The following is a 19,006-nucleotide window of genomic DNA, read 5'->3' as shown; positions in this document are numbered from 1 at the left end:
AATCAGTGCTGCTACATGAATAATATCAGACAGAACAGCCTGGACTCAGGTCACATCTCCCCGTTTTCTCCTTCCTCACAGCCTCTTAGAGACAGAGAGGATCCCCTGGTTCTCCTCTCTGTGAACTGGGCTCAGGGGTCACTGATCTGGCAGCTGTGGGCTCTGTTCCAGGGCAGAAGCAAGAAGCTTCTATTAACCCTCTCCAGGACCTCCAGCCCCTCAGTATTACTGCCCTGATTCATTGTCTTTACTGTAAGTCACTCCTCCAACCCTCTGTCAGAAGTGTTTTACTGAAAATTGAGCAATATGTGATTATCTCTTATTATTATTTTTTACTGATTTAATGAACAGCAGTATTGCTACTCTTATAAGTGTAATATGATTATCAGCAGCAGCAGACTGATGGTCTTGTCTACAATAGTGACCAGTTGACCAGTCTGTAGCTCTGAGCAGTGGGACTCAGATCACACAGAAGACCTGTCTGTGTGTTATTCCACACCAGCTCTGGGATACAGCGTCCCCCACACGTCTCTCACGGAGTCTTATAAATATACAGTTAAACAGAGTCTGATCACAGTTATACAGTTAATTAAATCATCAAACTGGCTGAGGAACTCAAAGCTCGAGTGGAAATAAAACCAGGAGATGCTCTTCAACCTCCAGGATCAGGAGTCTGATCCTCCTGGCTTCTGTTCTGTGGAGATTCGTGTAAAACGCTTAAAAGCGTTTTTTACAGGGACTTGTGCCCTTTCTCTTCTGCTCTACGGGAGTATGCTATACAACGCATTAGTCTGCGAAGTAAACTATTTTTTTTTGTTTAATACATTTTATTCCTCGGTTTGTCGCTCTCCATTTCCAGCTGTTATGAATCGCCTTTATTTTTGGAGATGTTATATGTGTAAGAAAAGCCCCCCGGGCTACGGACAGGAGTCTCCTCCAGCGGAGACGCGCTCTGCTCTGTCAGAATGAGCGCTGTGACGTCACAGACACCAGCCAGAGCGCCGGGATCAGAGAGCGGGAGGCGCGCAGAGCGCACGGAGGAGACTTATTGATCACTTATCTATCGACAACCAATTAATTCAACTGAAGAACCGTAGAATAATCGATTTACTTCACTGATTGGTGAGTACTAATTCTGTTCCCGTTTTGACCCTGTTTTAAATATCTATAAAACAGTCAATACAGCCTGTATTGATCAATTTCAATAGCGCCTTAGTGTTAATAATGTTCAATCGAAAATTAAAGAATTATTATTCAAATGATTGTTTAGGAATTGTATGCTAGAGCTTAAAAATTATATTCCAAGTTGATAAATTTGTGTAAGTAAAAGCTTAAATGCATTTTTCCACTGTTTACAAATCATTCCTATGGTAACCACGGCGACAGGCGAAACGTCACTGTGCACTGCTAGGTGTCTCGCCTTCGTCACAAAGAGCGGTGTGACGTCACGGACAGCAACTAATACTTATATTGTCTTCATGTTAATATTAGTGTGAGTACAATCGGTAGTTTTAACATTAATGCTAGTGTTCATGTGAGTATTAATGATGATAGTGCTACTGATTGTTTTAATGGTAGTATTCCTGTTAATATTAGTGATAATTATAGAGATAAGGTTAGACTATTTACACTAGTAGTCATGTTAGTTTTAGTGATAACATTACTGTTATTATTAGTATTATAAGTGTAGTAGTATTTTGTGTCAGTGTTAGTGATAATGATAGTGTAAGTCTTAGTGATAGTGTTACTGTTGCGATATAATTGTTATTTGTATTAGTGTTATTTATAGTGTATTTGTAGTTATGAGCGTATGTGTTTGTGAGTGTGTGGTGTTTGTGAGGAGTGTGTGGTGTCTGTCAGTGTTTGTGAGTGTGTGGATGTGTGTCTATAAGTATTCGTAGTGTCTATGTGTGTGTCTGTGTGTGAGTGTTTGGATGTGTGTCTGTCAGTGTGTGATAATGTGTGTGAGTGTGTGGGTGTATATCTGTCAGTGTGTGTGAGTGTGTGTTTAGGTGGGCTTGGGCTCCACTGGTGTTTCTGACAGAAGTGACCCATCAACAGGTGTTGAGGTCCAGAGCTGTTTGCGAATGGAATCACTTTCTAGAGTCCAGACCCACATCCACAGATCTGTGAGTGCCCTGTTTTTATCACTATTACTAGTAATGACAGCAGTAGTAGTAGCAGGAGTATTAGTATCAGAATTAGTATTAGAATCTGAAGTCATGGTGGTAGTAGTAGTAACAGTAGTAGTATTAGCAGCAGAAGCAGTAACAACAGTGGCAGTTGGATTATCCAAACAGTTACTTCAGAAACTACGGTTTTACACATTTATACTCTACTTTTCTATGCATGTTTTGTAAAGTGCCTTGATGCTCTGGATTAATTAAATTAAATTAAATTTATTTTTATATAGCGCTTTTCACAATAACTAGGTTGCCCCATGGTGCTTAACAAAGGAAGTGACTGTACAGTGGATATAAAAAGTCTACACACCCTTATTGAAATTGCAGGTTTTTGTGATGTTAACCCAGAAATCAAGATAAATCATGTCAGATGTCTTTCCATCCTTAATGTGACCTTGCAACCAACAAAATTCAAGAGAAAAATTTTGGAAAAATAATTGAAACTAATAAACCTACAACACCCTGGTGAACCCCCCCAACCAATACTTTGTGGAAGATCCTTTTGCATTTATTACAGCAGTAAGTGTTTGTGAATAAGTCTCCATGAGCTTTGCACACCTGGACTTTGCAATTTACTCTGTAGACAAGCAAATCTGTTCAAGGAAGAAACTCAGTTTAGTGAACTACTGGTGAATTCAGCACAGGTTTTGTCATCACTTGTCAGGATGGCTGAGTGGTCTAAGGTGTCAGACTTGAGAACTGATGTCTTTCATCTTGGTTGGGTGTTCTGGTCTCCAAATGGAAAAATGGGATTAAATCCCACTTCTGACAGCTACTTTTTTATTTTTTTGTGCATTGTTCCTCTCTTATTGTGCTGACAATGACAATAGGAGGAAAACAGAGAAACCACTTTTCAAGAACATGATGGGCAGGAAAATGTGATTTCCTTGTGATAATTGTGATTAGCAGAAAGGAACTTTTAGATGGGCTCCGATTTCTGCCTTAAGAACTTTTTGAGCTGTCTGTAAGTGAAGAAAGATTTCCGGTTAGGTATGCATTCAAAAGTCAAAGACCGAAATATAAAAGCAGCAACACTGCTATTTGTGAGTGTTCTGTACTGTTAAAATCCACGGGTTTCCATGCTTCTTGGATTTCTTAGCCCAAGAAATGATTCCTGTTTCATTTTCTATTCACCAGCTCGATTTGCATTACGCTCCTCAAACCTCAAAACCGAATAACAAACGCTAGTCAAAGTTGCAGAAGGGCTACACTACTTTGCCCCATCTAAATACCATTATGTGAAATTAAGAAACCGCAGTATTTTTGACAAAGTGCGGTCTTCAAACAGTAAACGCTCAAGTGTTTATATTTACTTGTGAGCAGACCAACCTTGATTTAGGAAAGCCGTTGCTCGCCCCTTGCTTTAACAACGATATCTGAATCGAGCCCCAAAGTGGTAAGAAAGCCAAATTACACAAAGCACATTGGGGACATTGGGTTGTCACTGTATGCTATCACGTCCTGCTTGCACTGTCCTACTAAAAGATTAGAGGGATCAGAAAGGACACAAATGACCATTGAATCCACAATTCTGAACTTAAGGGTAACCAGCTCTACCGACTGCACCTCTCTTGCTCCTACATTACAACAGTGATATTACTAGCGTTGGTTGAACATGGTATAGTAGGCTGACAGCTGAAACACATGGCTCACAGGCAGTGACAGAACCATTATCATATATCACTGCAGCATATTGGTTTGGGAGCAGGAGTAACTATCCCATGTAAACATGTATGCCTCCATTAACATTGTATAGTAGGTGAACATCTGGGCTATGAGGGTTCAAACCCTGTCCGTGCTTCTTCATTCTGCACCACGTTTCTTTATCTAGGTCTTCAAATTACTTGGCAAAACATTGGTTCTTGTTACTCTTTCTCTTAAACGGAAGATTGGTAGTTCAAGCCCACCTAGAGGAGCACGTCTTGTGATTCCCATGTAAGCATAATATCTGCTCAAACTCGATTATTGTTCTCAGTGACACCTAAAACATCTTGATATTTGCAAGAAATGCAAATATTGTGCACGTTTCAAGCTACAAGAAGTAATCAATTTAGTACTTAAGTGAATATGATCTGGAATGCTCAATAACGACCAACATCAGCAGCTTCCAAGAAATTAATTTGAATTTCATACTCACCTTGCATTCTCAGCTATCATACTTCAAAATTACAGTGCAGATTTGGTGGAGAACTTCACAAGCATTATTAGGTTTGGACTGTACAATTGTATTTTAATATCTCGGTATATGTACCTTCATTTTAATATACATGTAACCATAAATGCTGTTTAGTATATTGTACTTTTGTTGTACTTTTTAAAACATTTTACCTGAGGACGCAAGGGGACTGTTATATCTTGTGATACATGCAAGACATCTGTAAAAGAAGGTGAAATTTTAATAAAATTGGTGATTAAAAGAAAACCACAACTTGTATGATATTATCCCTCGATATCGAAGATCAATTGAAGGATTTGAAGAAACTATCAAAGAAACAACAGCAAGAGCAGATGTTTGGGTTTTGAACCAATGATTACACCTGAATAATCAATTCGTCCTCAAAAAAAGAAGAGACAGGCATGTTTTGAGCCTCATAATGATCCTCTTCTGGATCCACAAGAAACGTGTTTTGGATGTACTTATAACTTCCATCGAAGAGAGATCTCATCAGTTGCATGCAATTGAAACTTTCGACTTTTTGGATGTTATTGAAAATATTTTTAAAAAATAAAATAAACAATTTTCCAAAGAAGATCTCATGAAGTATTGCCAGGATCTATTCTTAGCGTTTGGTAGTGATAACACTGCTGATATTGATGGAGTAGAAACGTACGATGCGTTGACAGGATTTCTGAAGCGAGAAGTCCTAGAATGCCGCCTATAAATGAGCTAGGATTCATACCAAGAAATACTTTTTGTATTTCACCCAGAAGGCTGCTATTGCATTACACATCTTGTGAACATTATCAGTTTTGGTAGCTTCTGGGCGCGATTTTCCAAAACCGAAACTAATAACAAAATTATTTAAGATGCACAATGTCCAAAAATTGTAAATCGAGACTAGTATTACTACAGAAGAAAATATTTAACTGAAATATTAATAAGACTATGTAAGTATAAAAAGTAGAACAATTCAATTTATATAACTTATTTTTTATTCTTATTAGAAATGGGCTCACACACCGGAAGACACTAACGTTTATCTTCGTTAGAGTGTGTGAATAACAGTTTAACCCAAAATGTTTGTAATTGTGATTTTGTTAAAATGCAATAAATCGTCTATCAGCAGTAAGAAATTATTAAGAAAGTAAGAATTTTTTTTATTTCACAAACGGTAAGACGTGAAGAGAGTTTACAGTTCATATCCTTCGCTTTGTCTTAACTTAAGCGTTCAGGATCCAAGCCCGTGTGTGGATGGTTGTGTTTCTTGAATCTCTTGTAATCATCAAAAGTCGTTGTTTAGTCCTTCAGTACTTTCTCGAGTTGTACCATGGATATTTTAAACGATTAATACTATTCATGCTCTTTTGCCTTTTCCTTCACATACGGAAAAAGTTCAAAGTGTCCTTATGGCTGTGCTCCACACCTACACGAGAGCACCTGTAACAGTACAGGCACGCAGTGAGGAGTTTGTGCAGCTTTCAGCTCAGTGCGGAGTCCAGAAGTAGGACTCGCTCGCTGAATGATTTCTCAGGAAATCCCGGGTGAGATTCAACAGGTGTTTTCTGCAACAGCCACGACAAGTGTGGAGACGTTCTCTGGATTTCCTGAATATGACGTTAAATTTGTACAAATCATTTGTTGTAGTTAACAGAACTAAATGCTTTGGAGGTACATCTAAAACAGCAGAGCAACACTGTAGCACTTCGTGTGTGACTGAACTTAATTGTGTAAACCTGGCTCTCTATGAACACCGACAAAGAGTTCTCATTCAACAGAAGATTGCGATGTGAGCACAATAATATAAAGCACGTGGAGATGCCAGGGATTGAACCCGGGACCTCATACATGCAAAGCACGCACTCTACCACTGGGCTACATCCCCAGTCATGTGTGCTTACGGAGAATGCCTGTAAATTCATGGGAATGAAGAAATAAGGAAGGAAAAATAATCGCATTGAAGCTTCCAGAGACTGGGCAAAAACGAATCAGTTATTTTTATATCCAGTCACACGGGCGACGGTGGTTAATTCCTCGACGGGGGAGTGCTTTTTTACCTCCTTACTCTACTGTCTTTCAATTCTGTTTTCTTTGAAAGCTTTTTGCATCTTTTAAGTGCTCTCGGTTAAACTACGCATAGAACAACAGCAGTACTGATGATTTTCATGGACCGATGCACACTTCTTCTGTACAACTCCAGTGATAAAGCCCTGTCTGTAAATATTGTAGAAGAACGAAAAAGGGCGAAACAATGCTCCAACCACAGGAATGGTAACAGGAAGGATCGTGGTCTTATTTAAATATGTCATTTTGAGATGCCTTGTCAACGCAGACAGGCATTAGAGCTGAACAAATAATTTATAGTGGTGGTTGTAAACATGGAACATGTTATTTCTATACTAGGAAGAAAGGAGCAGACTCTTAAACTCTTTAACTCTTAAGTTAAAAGAGACAAAAACGACACCTAATCACAGCTAACATTAATTAAAATGACATCACAACAAAAGAGCGGAGCCTTGAGTGAATCAAATTCGTTTTCATTGAATGTCTGTGTCTTCATCACTTTGACCGGGGTAAAGTTAGCTTGAAGTTCGAAAACGGTTTTGGCACGCCTGTAGCGTTTTTATAAAACAATTGCTTTGTATATACAATTGCTCTGTGTATAAAGTACAGATGCAGCGATTCAAAGTGCGCGGTACAGACACGAACCGGAGGTAATTGGCTACGGCGTCGCGCATCGTGACGCAAGATGACGCGGGGTACCGCGGTATGTGATTGGTTGACCGACAGGGGCACTCGTGGTCCGTTGGTCTGTCGTAGAAAGATTTACAGTAAACGTCTTTACTGTGCCCGTTGTAGTATTGAATATTCATATGGAATTTTACCACTGAAGGGAAATCTTAGTAGTTGAGCATAAAAAGAATAGGAGCATATTGCAACGCGTGTGAAGGCCATAAACGATATTAATTTTGGAACATAAACATACAGTATATGGCTGGTCTCGGTACTTTAAAGAAAACATACACGAAACATGGTTTCATTATGACCAGAATCGGTCTTGAGATATTTTTAACTTGATCTACAGTATTTGAGAGGTATGTCTTGACACCGATACTACATAAATACTGCTCACGTATATGTTTCTAGGTTTATATTATACATTTCATACAGTCAAATTACTTTTGAGCAACTGATAAGAAGCGCGAAACTGTATGCCCAGGGCATTTTAGTTTTCGTTTTGTTTTAATTCAGTGCAGTGGATTGATTAGAGATATCAAGTACATACAAGTCATTTTTTAAATGTTGTAGTTCGTCTTGTAAAAATGTTACGAGTACATCATCTGTCAACAATTACACAGGTTCTGTTTCCATATTGCGGATTTTGGTTACGTAATATTATTTTCTAATTTCACGTTGTGAATATATGATTTGGGCAAACAGAGCCGCAAAGAAGTACATTATGGGTTGTTTTTTTTTGCAGTTTTATCTAGAACAAGCGATGCTTAAACCTTTGTCTGATTCTTGTGAAACTATCCACACAACAGGTACCTAGGAGTTGACTTCAGTGATGTCACTGATGGGATGTTTCTAAAAATCCATCCTCTGTAAAACGTCTTCTCTAGTTGTCCTGCATATGTATTCGCTAATGAAGCTGTGTGTTCTGAGCCTGGTTCTCTACATTTCTGTATGAACCAGCTTAGAGGGCTAAAGACAGCTTGTGTTTAAATTGAGTGTAAGGTAATTTATGCTTCTAAAGTCATGGTCAGCATTTATTATTGTACTGTGCTGTAAACTTGTTCTGTGCCTAATTACATTATTTTATAGCTTTATCAAATCTGTACATTGTCTGTCGATAATGTTTCTGTAGTGCTTTTTCAGCTCTCAGCATGTGACCGTGCTGGTGGCGCTGTGGGTTAGGTTCTTGACTCCCATGTCACATGGTCTGTGATTGAATTTGTCCCTGTTGTTAAGTGTTAATGTGTTGTTAAGTGTGAATTTGTACCTGTTTCCCTGAGGTCTGGCTTTTTTTCTGGAAAACCATAACTCTGGTCTTGTCCAGATTGACTGTCGGCGCCCAGGTCTGACAGTGCTGCTCCAGCAGTGCCAGGTTCTGGTGCAGCCTCTGTTCTGTGAGCGACAGTGGGACCAGGTCGTCTGCAAAGAGCAGGAACTCGATTTCCATAATTAATGCAGATCAGTAAATCAAGGGACAAAACAACTATTGCACCCGGGTCCTCAATGGGCTTTGACGTGCTAATGCGTTGGTTTAACAGTCCGGGTGTGGCAAGCCTCTAATGTCTCCCGACTTCGGCAAAAGGCACCTGCCTTTCATTGGAAGACAATGAACATTCTAGCCGTACATGTGAATATAGCATAAATCCAGAGGGTCCAGAGGCAAAAGTGCCTTGCCTTGCAATCTCCGGGAAACCATTAGTAGCATGGTGATCGGAGATTCTCAATCCTTACTTCGTGCGGCTGGAAAAGAATTTGTGATCAGATCAACGAAATGCTTCGTAGAAGGAGGCGCTCTTTTCCTCTAGTCTAACAGTCTGTCCACAAACAAAACATTCCTGTTAGACAAGAGGAATTGAAAAAAAAACAATTACTTTTGTCAATGGAAACCGGTGTGTGTGTCTCTCTCTGCTGGATGTCCCTCTCACTCTCTGCTGAATGAATAAAAGCATTTTATTAAAAACGCGTTTGCGTTTGTCTGGTATTTACTTTGGTCCCTTTTAACTGTTTTTCCATCTACTGTATTGCTTTGAGATGCCACTTTTAAAGGTGATATGTAAAATAAAGTTTTTTATTATTGTTATAGAGAAACATGATCAGATTTACCCTGGTTCAGAAAAAAAGATCTAAAGTGCTACACCTAACTTTCTTAATTCGATGTATTTAAAGCAGTGAACTACTGTAGGTGTAACATAACATTCAGAAATACAATCGAGAATAGTTTTGTGGTGTTTGTTTAGATGAAACGTTCCTAAAACGTATAACGTAACAAAATTAAAGACGATTAAAATCTGTAATCTTTCCACTTGTACTGTATGTCATCGGAAAGTTTCTGCTTTGTGTAAGGATGGTATCAAAAAGTAATCTTAAGTGGTGAGAAAGCTGTGCTCAATGTATGTAAGGGACTTAAAAGTAAAAGGAGATGCTTTATATTGCTTGACTAATTTTAAAAACTAAGTTATAAATGCAGATGCTCCCTCAGTGCCGCGCCGGGTGTAAATATCAAAATATACATTCGTACCGGGCAGAGGCCGAAGAGCGCCCGGCTGGGGTGCGCGGGGAAGAGCAGGACAGGAGTGAAAGTGGTCAGGGCGGGGTTTAGGAAGGCGTACAGTCTGGGCAGGTATAGATAACACTTTTCTAAAAGGTATTTGAAAAATAAAAACGATTACAATCTAATCCTTCCACGTTTGATCCCAAAATCACAAGAAAAATAAATCTAAATGCTGAAAGTTTATTAAGATACTTAGAAGACAAAGATACTGTATCAATTTATGTTGCATTAGTCTGATTATGATTAAAAAAACACATATAATTAAACACGCGCTTGCGATTTAAATCAAAACACAATTTAAATCAATATAAATGTTTATATTGTAACGCATACTGTCCAGCCTCCATTTCTCTATAAAAATTTACTCTATTACACACACACACACACAATAGAAGCAGGAAGCAGAAGCAGGGACCGTTGTCAGAAGGGAAGAAGGTGACTATTCATTGTTATCAAAAATGACTTAGAATCGATCATGTTGTGATATTTTGAAATATAAAAGTCAATTGATTGTCCATAATATTGCTATTCTATTTTTTCGACGAAATGTTTGTTAAAAGAAAAGTCCAGCACCAGCTGGATTTGAACACACAACCTGTGAGCTGGTAATCAGGCACGTAGACCGGTGGGCTACAAGGGAAGTCACATGAAGAGGGAGGCGAAACAGCCCTACACAGCCCTGTCGCAGTACACGAATATAATCATATCGTTATTAATTTCTTGAGATACGCGATTCCATATTATATTCCCTTTTAATCAAATTCTAAAAGTGTGCTTGCTGACTCCGGTATCACGTTAGTTAAAGACTTCGATGCTTAAAATGTTTAGGGAGAAATGGAATACTGGTGTGTATTTTTTCTTTAAAGTACCAAGACCAGCCATATACTGTATGTTTAAGTTCCAAAATTAATATCGTTTATGGCCTTCACACGCGTTACAGTATGCTCCTATTCTTTTTATGCTCAGGCACTAAGATTTCCCTTCAGTGGTAAAATTCCATATAAATATTCAATACTTAAACAGGCACAGTTAAGACATTAAATATACATATACATACTGTATACAGTACAGTTTGCATACGGTAATATGTTTATGTTCCTAAATCAATCTCTTTTATGAGCATGTGAAAGGTATGGTGAATCGATTCTCAAAAATTACTGTACTTTGCATGATTGGAAACAAATGCGTGATTGCGAAATGCTGTGGTGTTACTTTTACAAAGACGGTCAATGAAAAAAAGAATGTGGACCAGGGCAATACTTTATTTACAGCTTGTCCAAGGTCATTCATTATTAATACTATTAGTAATATCTTCGTTACAGACTTTGATGGCGACAGCTCAAACATGAGAGGTTGAGCTTTATTAGCTCCACCTTGCGGAAATTCCGGATACTATTATTTTACTTGCGGTATTATAGGAGAATTTAAGGTAATTCGCGGTAGACTGCGTAAAGCGCACCGCAAAATAATGCGGTATCGCCCACGCATTTTGAATGGCTGCATCTGTATGCTACAAGTACTTGAATCTCCCTAAACACAACTCATTGAAATATCATTACTTATTTTGCTTTGTCTAGTTTCAGTGTGACAGGTGTGAAAACTGGTTGTAAGAATTGTGCCTCTCAACAGAAGAATTTGAAAGGCCAAGAATGAAGACACCTGGTTATGTACATTTCACAATGCCTGTAGTGCTGAATAGTTTAGGTATGTATACTATCACCATGGAATGTTTTGTGAGCAAGAAACGTAGTGCTACAGCAGATTTGAAAAATACAAAAATGGATTTTGGAAGTGTTTCAATATAATGCGTTTGGAAGTTAATCTTCACACTCTGTATTTTTCAGTGTATTCTACTACTGTAATCAAGCAATTAAAAATGAAACCCCTAACAGTTATTGATAATCAGTTTTTATTCCTTATTGCATGTTTGCACAACCATCATTAAGCTAGAAATATGACGCATCATGTATGTGTAATTTTTGTCCAATAATATTGAAACAAACGTGGGGGAAGATGTTAGGGATAATATTAAAGAATGATTTCACAACCAGAAATGTCTGGATTTTCAAAGCAAATAGCTGCAAAAAAAACTCCAAAAAGCACTCTGTAGCACAGAGACGGAGCACCAGAATATTGCATGTTACAGATATGAATTTAAAAACCTAATTCCAATACCATTTTATGTGAGATTTGAAAAATTCTACAGATGGTTTTCAGATGAACATTAAACAGTTTAAACTATCCGGGTCCTTTATGTAGGCCTCTCAGCTGGAGGATTTGCATAAGACTGTGCTTCATTTAAAACATTTTCAAAACCTAACTACCTAAAAACAAATGCATTTTCCTGCATTCTTCTTCACAATACTATACTGACTGAACCAGGTTCAAAACAGAACAAGGAGAAGCTCTTCAGCCAAAGAGCTGTGGGGATATGGAACAAACTATCCAGACATGTTGTTGAAGCCAATACCCTGGTTTCTTTCAAGAGGAACCTCTTATGTTTTTGCATTCTAGGCACCACTAATAAGTGAACACCCACCCTACACTGCAGAGCATTGTATATGTGCAATGTTTCTTATCCCTTTCTACAGAATAACTCTCCTCTGAAACACAGGTAACTACTGGTTTCAATATGCCTAACATGGAGAGTACTGTCCTTTCCATAATCATTGACTTAAAGAACTGATGGAGTCACAGATCTTTCCTAAAAATACAAATCACATACAACACTAGAGTTAAACAGTGAATATAATTTCAAAACTTGGTCAATTGTTTCTGCAATTTAGTCAGAAATCACAGGTCATGTACTGCTATCCCCAAAGTTAGCAAGCAAAAGATCTTCGATACGGACACAGGGCATCTTGCACCCAGATCTGAACTGGAAAGGGAGGTCGATTCCATTTGGTCAGAGCTTGTTCAGATAATTTTGTTTCCAGGTTATTGATGCGGAACTCACAATACAAGTAGAGCAGCACAACAGGAAAGTGCCAAAAAAAAAGACTTTTCACAGACCAATCTGGGATGGTAACCAATGTTGAACAGAAAAAAAAAATTGTCAACTTGTTTAATAAGTCTTGGGATTTTGGATATGAAGTTTTACTTTATAGATCGATATGAGCCATTCAGAGAAGGAAAAAAAAAACTCAATCATCTTCTACAGAAAAAGCCCAATAACACCCCTACCAGCTCAACCAATCCCAACCTTGTCATTACTATACCCTCTGACCTTTTCATTTCACAGGATGAGCGATCTCTTCTTAGCAAAGGCCTCAGTTTTGTTCCAGTCCCCAAGAAGCTGGACACCCAGCAAACCCAAGTTGACCTCAACCATTTTTACCACGGGATTCAGCTCAAAGCTCATTTTGCTGACGGCTCCTCCTCTCCGGTAGAGGACAATAACCCAGTCACTGATGCCATTAACAATATCAATCCTAAACAGAGCTCTTGGACTCCAACTGGCCTCTCTGTCTCTCTACCACTCCTGCCTCCTCCCCTCTCCCAGCTTTTGTTCTTCTTTCCTATAGTTGACAACGCATGCTACTTGTATGGTCACCCTCCATTCTGTCGGCCACAAACCAAACATGTCAAACAGACAGGATACCTTCCAACAAGGAACCAGGATCATCTACGAAATGATCCAAACAGTCTACCATTTACAAAACAGCGTTTTTTTGGATGGGAGAACAGAGAACCCGCCAGCCTGTGACGGAAGACAGAGGAACTCAAGCACCTCATAAAACCTCCCAAGCCAGCCAAACTCACATATTTGAAGCTGGTAAGCAATGCCAAAAATTGGCTTCACACCACACTGCAGATCCTCGAAGAGCACTACGAGGAAAATCTGTAATGACAACTAGAGGATCTTGAGCTTCCCCGCTGGGAGAAAGCTTTCACGCTTGCTTCCAACTGATCAAAGAAACATCATGGGAGGAAATTACAGAAGGACACCTTAGGGAAGGACACTCAGGCAGACCAATTATCACAGTAGTTCTTAAAGTCTACAATGGCTTCTACTGGAAAGACTGCAACCAAGACCAAGTAAGAGTTAAGTTGTTTTATAAAGTCATTATTTTAGATCAAGGTATAATTCTGATAACAAAAATACAATAAACAATACAGTGAAGCTATTGGAGAGAAAATTAAGGCTCAGTTAAGAAACTGGAACAGTCTTGACTTGTTTCTTTACACAAAAGTTATTTATTTTCAAAAGAGACCCATGAGGATTCTTCTGGTGTGCAAGACCTGCCTGAAGACATTTGACCAGTTTCCTCTTCTCCTAAAGATGGTGTGTATGAAATGAGCCTCAGCAGAGGAGATCAGCGAGGTCTCACTCCATGCCAGGAAGGACTTGTTGAATCACCTGAGGAATGGGCAAGTTGGGGATTAATTAATAATAATTGCTTACACTTATATAGCACTTTTCTGGACACTCCACTCAAAGCGCTTTACAGGTAATGGGGACTCCCCCCCACCACCAATGTGCAGCATCCACCTGGATGATGCGACGACAGCCATAGTGCGCCAGAACGCTCACCACACATCAGCTATCAGTGGGGAGGAGAGCAGAGCCAATTCATAGATGGGGATTATTAGGAGACCATGATTGGTAAGGGCCAATTGGAAATTTGGCCAGGACACCGGGGTTACACCAATACTCTTTTCGAGAAACACCCTGGGATTCTTAATGACCACAGAGAGTCAGGACCTCGGTTTTACGTCTCATCCGAAGGACGGGGATTGCAAGAGCATAGAGCTCATGTCTGGTGAGGATGTGAGACTGGCAGAGTCAGGACTGTTTTATGGGCTGTTTTATGTGGAATCCTGAAGACAAATCATCAAGGTGAGATATTTATAATTTATAAGGGTTCTTCTGTTTCTTTTTTAAATTTACCATTATGTAAAGGTATGTTAAAATAATAAACCCGTGTTCCAGATGCCCTGAGTAAGAGGCTGCTGTCCAGCATACTTCTAATCTAGTTTGTCTTACAGGTATATAATGTTTAAATGTGTATCTTATATTCCTACTGGCCCCCAGTAGTCAAAAGTCATCAGCAGGCTCTCAGGAAGACAGTGGCCCAGGCTGGACTGGATAGAGAGCACTTCCTGGATGCTCCTCTCCTGGCTGCGTTTAAATAGGACCTTACTAAGGATCTGCGAGTGGCAGATTGCGCTCAGGAGGTATTTGTTTTTTAAAGGCATTTACAATTGATCAGTGGTATTTCCATAGCACATGTTTTTACCCCTTAGCTTAAAATTCACCCATGTGAAATGTCAGCCATAAACATTATGACTTTAAAATTTTCAGGTTGAAAATGTTTCCAGATCCCCGTTTCTTTATGGATCGATCTGAATATTCCTTAAACTTTGTAAAGGGCATAACCAAAACACAATTATTGTAACCAAATGAAGACCACTGGACTGTCTCACCAAACCATTGCTAATTATATCAAGAACATAAACCGTTTTCTGTGCTACATCCTGGATGCAATTAATGTAAAAGTAGATGATCCCAGCTTGGCTAACCTCATCATCAACTTCAAAAGTATCCTAAAGGATATTCAGAAGAAAAACAGTAAGAATGTCGCCAAGAGATTACCAGAATACAAAAAAAAGATGTTGATAGCATTACTTTCTCCCACAGATATAAGCAGATGCAGATTCCAGAACCAGAGTTTTTATTTTCTTGCTATTACAGGTTGAGGAATGGATGCAAAGAAAGTGTTGTTTCAACAAGTGGGCAAAAAAATGGTAATAACTGCTGTTAACCAGCACAATACCTCATCACAGCAGCTGACTTCCTTTGCATTGAGTGACGAGGAACATTAATATACGCCTCCACCTGATTCAGGGTTGTAGTGGAACTGGAACCATCCTGGAAAGCAGTGGGCGCAAAGCACAGTATCGCCCATAATGTGACACCAGTCCATCACAGAACTTGCAACCTCACACCACGGCCAATGTCCATAAAAGCCAATTAAAATCCATGTTAATACAGAACAAAAGACCTTCACTTGCATAGTTCCCCAACATGTACAGTATTTAAGAAAATCTGGAATGCACCTTAATTGCATTTTATTTGTGTTTTATCAGATGTTTCACCTTTACTTCACTAAACTACGCTGTAATGCCCAAGTCAGCAGCTGTGAAAGGAGACAGAAGTTTTTCAGTTAATCTGCGGGAGAGACAATTCACAGTCCTTCCAACGATTTGAGAAGACTGCATGAAAAGTAAGCATAATAATATTACTTTAATTTCTGTGGGCTGGAAACATTCACACATGCTTGCTTGTTTGTTTTGTAGATGCAACCTGCCATTCATTACCAGCCAGGAGGGCAATTGAGATAGCAGCAAAAAATGTAACGATGCACAGAAGAGCATTTGTGGCAGATTACTTATCCCTTTCCAATGTGCCTGCAGAGAAACATTATAGAATACTGACTCATGCCAACATCTGTTCAGCAATCAAAGTAATTGAAGGCTTTGCAGGAGAAGGAGTTTAGTAAGCATCATCGCAATCTTAAAATAAGTATCTCACAAAACAACGATCATTCATTTATTTTTTTTGAATGTCAGGTCAAGCAATCAATCATCCGACTCAGGACAAGAATACACACCTGCTGTGGAGTAAGTTTGAATACAGTACACTTCTTCAGTTATTTTTTGACATTGTCTTACAGAGACCTGTGATATTTTATTTAAAATTTTTATAACATTGGATCAAGGCCAAGATCCACTACAGCAGCTGCATGATTCACACGTCCGAAGACAGATGATGCTATAGGCTTCCAGCAGCTGATACAGGCATTTCCAGCATTGTTAGACGGGCAGCTTCCAAAAAAGAAGGAGCATCTAAGACTGACTGGAAGTCACAGGCAACACTGTTATGACAGGTCGAGATCAGAACAGAGGACGTGAGACTGCAGACCATTAATGGTTAGTTTACAAATCAATTATTTTAAACAACAAACACTATGTTTGGAATATATTCTGAGGATTTATATTGTGGTTTTCCTTCCAGACCATCATATTATCAGGTTACCAAAGAAGGCCAGGTAACCTGCTATGTTCAAAAGATAGGCTGGTCAGCCAATGGTCAGCCAATGCATCAACAGTGTCTGAAGTGCTTGAGAAGTGGAAGCCCAACACAGGACTGCCACTAAATGACAAGCAAATTAAAAAGATGGTAAAGAGTCAAACCAAGAGAGGCCTGTGCCGGGATTGGTTCACTGACCATTTCCAAAAAAGAAACTTAGTAAGTATATTAAAGTGCATATTTTGAAGATATTCATTTTCTTGTAAAAATGATATTCATGTTAATGTCTTGAAAATAGCATTTCTCATTTTCATCAGCAAGGATATAAAGAAGGGATATGGGACTGCCCAAAAGATACATGATTTTCATAAGAGTATAGAAGGCAGATAACTATCCCACTCAATTGTTACCGCAAAGAAATGCCACAGTGTAAACAAAAAGGTGAACCATTCTTGAAATTTATTGACAGAATCTGAATAGCACAGCATTCCCAGACCAGGCACTGGAGTTTCCCGTAGCGTTAGATGGGTACATGAAGAGGTACATGAGATGACCCAGAAGTACTTAATGATGCAGAGAAGAGCATATGGGGGAAAAAAAAGATGACAAGAAATATCCATTAACGTGCATCTAGAAGCCAGAAGATGGGTGGTCAGCAGAGTGGACAATGGAGGTTGAATTCAAGTTTTAACAGTGGTTCTCTATGTTTGGCTTCAACACAAATCATATTAAGGAACAAGTAATAGGTTTATTCCATGCTGAAAAAAAGAAGAGAACACAACGTTTCTGCCGTGGAGCCTTCTTCAGGTGTGCCCAAACCTGAAGAAGGCTCCATGGCCAAAACGTTGTGTTCTCTTTCTTCTTTTTTTCAGCATGGAATAAACCTATTACATGTTCCTTTGCAGCCTACGCATGCTGACGCAGCTACCCACCTACACTACAAATCATATTAATATGCTCACATTATTCATTTGTACAACGTGCCCAATATTCAATACAGGCCACGCTCCCAGGAGTACACACCACACATTTAGAACGCTGGTAGCTGAAGTGTGGCGGACCACAGGGAAAGAACTCTTGCCCACACTGATGTCTCTGCTCTGAAAACCACTGGATAAAGGTATCTGACGGTCTGTTCTCAGCTGTTGATTTTGTGAAAAATATTGACTATAAAAGATTGAAGTGTCACCATTCAATGAAGTTCAGACATAAGTATTATGTTGAGAAGCTAGATCTGTTCTACTAATAGCTGTAGTACCTTAATATTGTACTGTTTGCTCTGGTTTTCAGACATCAGTCCAAGATCATTGGTGGGTTAATTGATTTCTGGTAAAATTGGCCCCACGTGTGAGTGTGTGTTTACATTTCTATCTGGCATCCTCAAAAGATGGTTTTGTTTCCTTTTCTTAAATGCTCTTGAATACTAGAGTTTATTTGGCATGATACAATTGTGATAAATGCTTTTTCTTTGTGAATAGTCTTATTTTAATCTACATAATGTCAATGAGTTAGTACCTTAAAGAACAAGCAGTAAAAAAAAATGACATTTCAGGTTTATTAGCTAAAGTTTTTATAAGTGAACTGAGATCCCTTTACAGTACAGAGACCCATCTTTAATATGCTGCGTGTGCTCATAATGGACTTGAAATTCATTTTTGTCACAATGTAAAGGTGTAATAAATAGATAATATACTCTATTTATCAAGACGTGACTATTTTATTTCCATACTTCCATTGACTGCTTTGGAATACATTCCTTACAATTTTCCTAAATTATCATTGTCCCACAGTGAAGACCTGGGTGACATAACAGGGGTCAGGGCTGTGTTGACTGGAGGTTTGTGTAGACTGGCCATTGTCTATGTGAGACTGTGGGATCACTGGGGGTCCCCCCCTCCCAACACCTGTAACATTGTCAAGTGGAGTAATTACCTACAAAAGCTCAAGTTTCCTCCATTGGGGTCACTATTTGTCACATTCTGGCTGAACAAGAGACAAGATAAACCTCTCACTGTCATTGACAGAGCAGTCTAGGAGAGATGAAATAGATCACACAAGAATGGCAGTTCTGCCTAGCTGTTGTGTCACTGACAGACTCACCCACACATTGAGAAGAGACCACTGGCTTCTGTGCAGAAAGCAGAACAATTCATTTTAACTGGTCAATCAAATCTAATGAGTTTTATTGTCCTTGACAAGACTGGACATTTTACATCTAACTTCCTCCAGCCCCACTTGTGGAAACCACACCCAGTTACTGTTCATGAGCTCCTGACCACACTTGTTCCCAGTGGAACAAGCCTGGAGCAGCAGAATGTTACCTGCTGTTGTAAAACAAGGCACCC

At 39.1% G+C, this 19,006-nt stretch overlaps 2 long non-coding RNA genes and 1 other non-coding gene across 5 annotated transcripts; 2 read left to right on the top strand and 1 right to left on the bottom strand.

The window, feature by feature from the left end:
- The first annotated feature begins 1,044 nt into the window (after positions 1 to 1,044).
- On the top strand, positions 1,045 to 12,956 carry LOC138242924 (uncharacterized). Of its 3 annotated transcripts, XR_011191801.1 has the most exons (4): positions 1,510 to 1,534; positions 2,062 to 2,129; positions 11,206 to 11,332; positions 12,870 to 12,956. It is a non-coding gene; the product is annotated as an uncharacterized lncRNA (long non-coding RNA). The 3 variants fall into 3 exon arrangements; XR_011191800.1 differs by lacking the exons at positions 1,510 to 1,534; positions 12,870 to 12,956 and adding an exon at positions 1,045 to 1,122 and having other exon boundaries at positions 11,206 to 11,489; XR_011191799.1 differs by lacking the exon at positions 12,870 to 12,956 and having other exon boundaries at positions 11,206 to 11,489.
- On the bottom strand, positions 6,155 to 6,226 carry trnaa-ugc (transfer RNA alanine (anticodon UGC)). Its single transcript has one exon. It is a non-coding gene; the product is annotated as a tRNA-Ala (tRNA).
- A 1,604-nt stretch (positions 12,957 to 14,560) lies between the features above and the next one.
- Positions 14,561 to 16,121, top strand: LOC138242919 (uncharacterized). The gene is made up of 4 exons (XR_011191794.1): positions 14,561 to 14,806; positions 15,324 to 15,376; positions 15,719 to 15,855; positions 15,929 to 16,121. It is a non-coding gene; the product is annotated as an uncharacterized lncRNA (long non-coding RNA).
- Positions 16,122 to 19,006: the final 2,885 nt, after the last annotated feature.

This window comes from Lepisosteus oculatus, chromosome 14 (assembly GCF_040954835.1).
Source record: "Lepisosteus oculatus isolate fLepOcu1 chromosome 14, fLepOcu1.hap2, whole genome shotgun sequence".
In the NCBI taxonomy this organism is placed as follows: Eukaryota; Metazoa; Chordata; class Actinopteri; order Semionotiformes; family Lepisosteidae; genus Lepisosteus; species Lepisosteus oculatus.
Note: the sequence above shows the minus strand (reverse complement) of the source record. Positions and strands in the feature narration are given on the sequence as shown.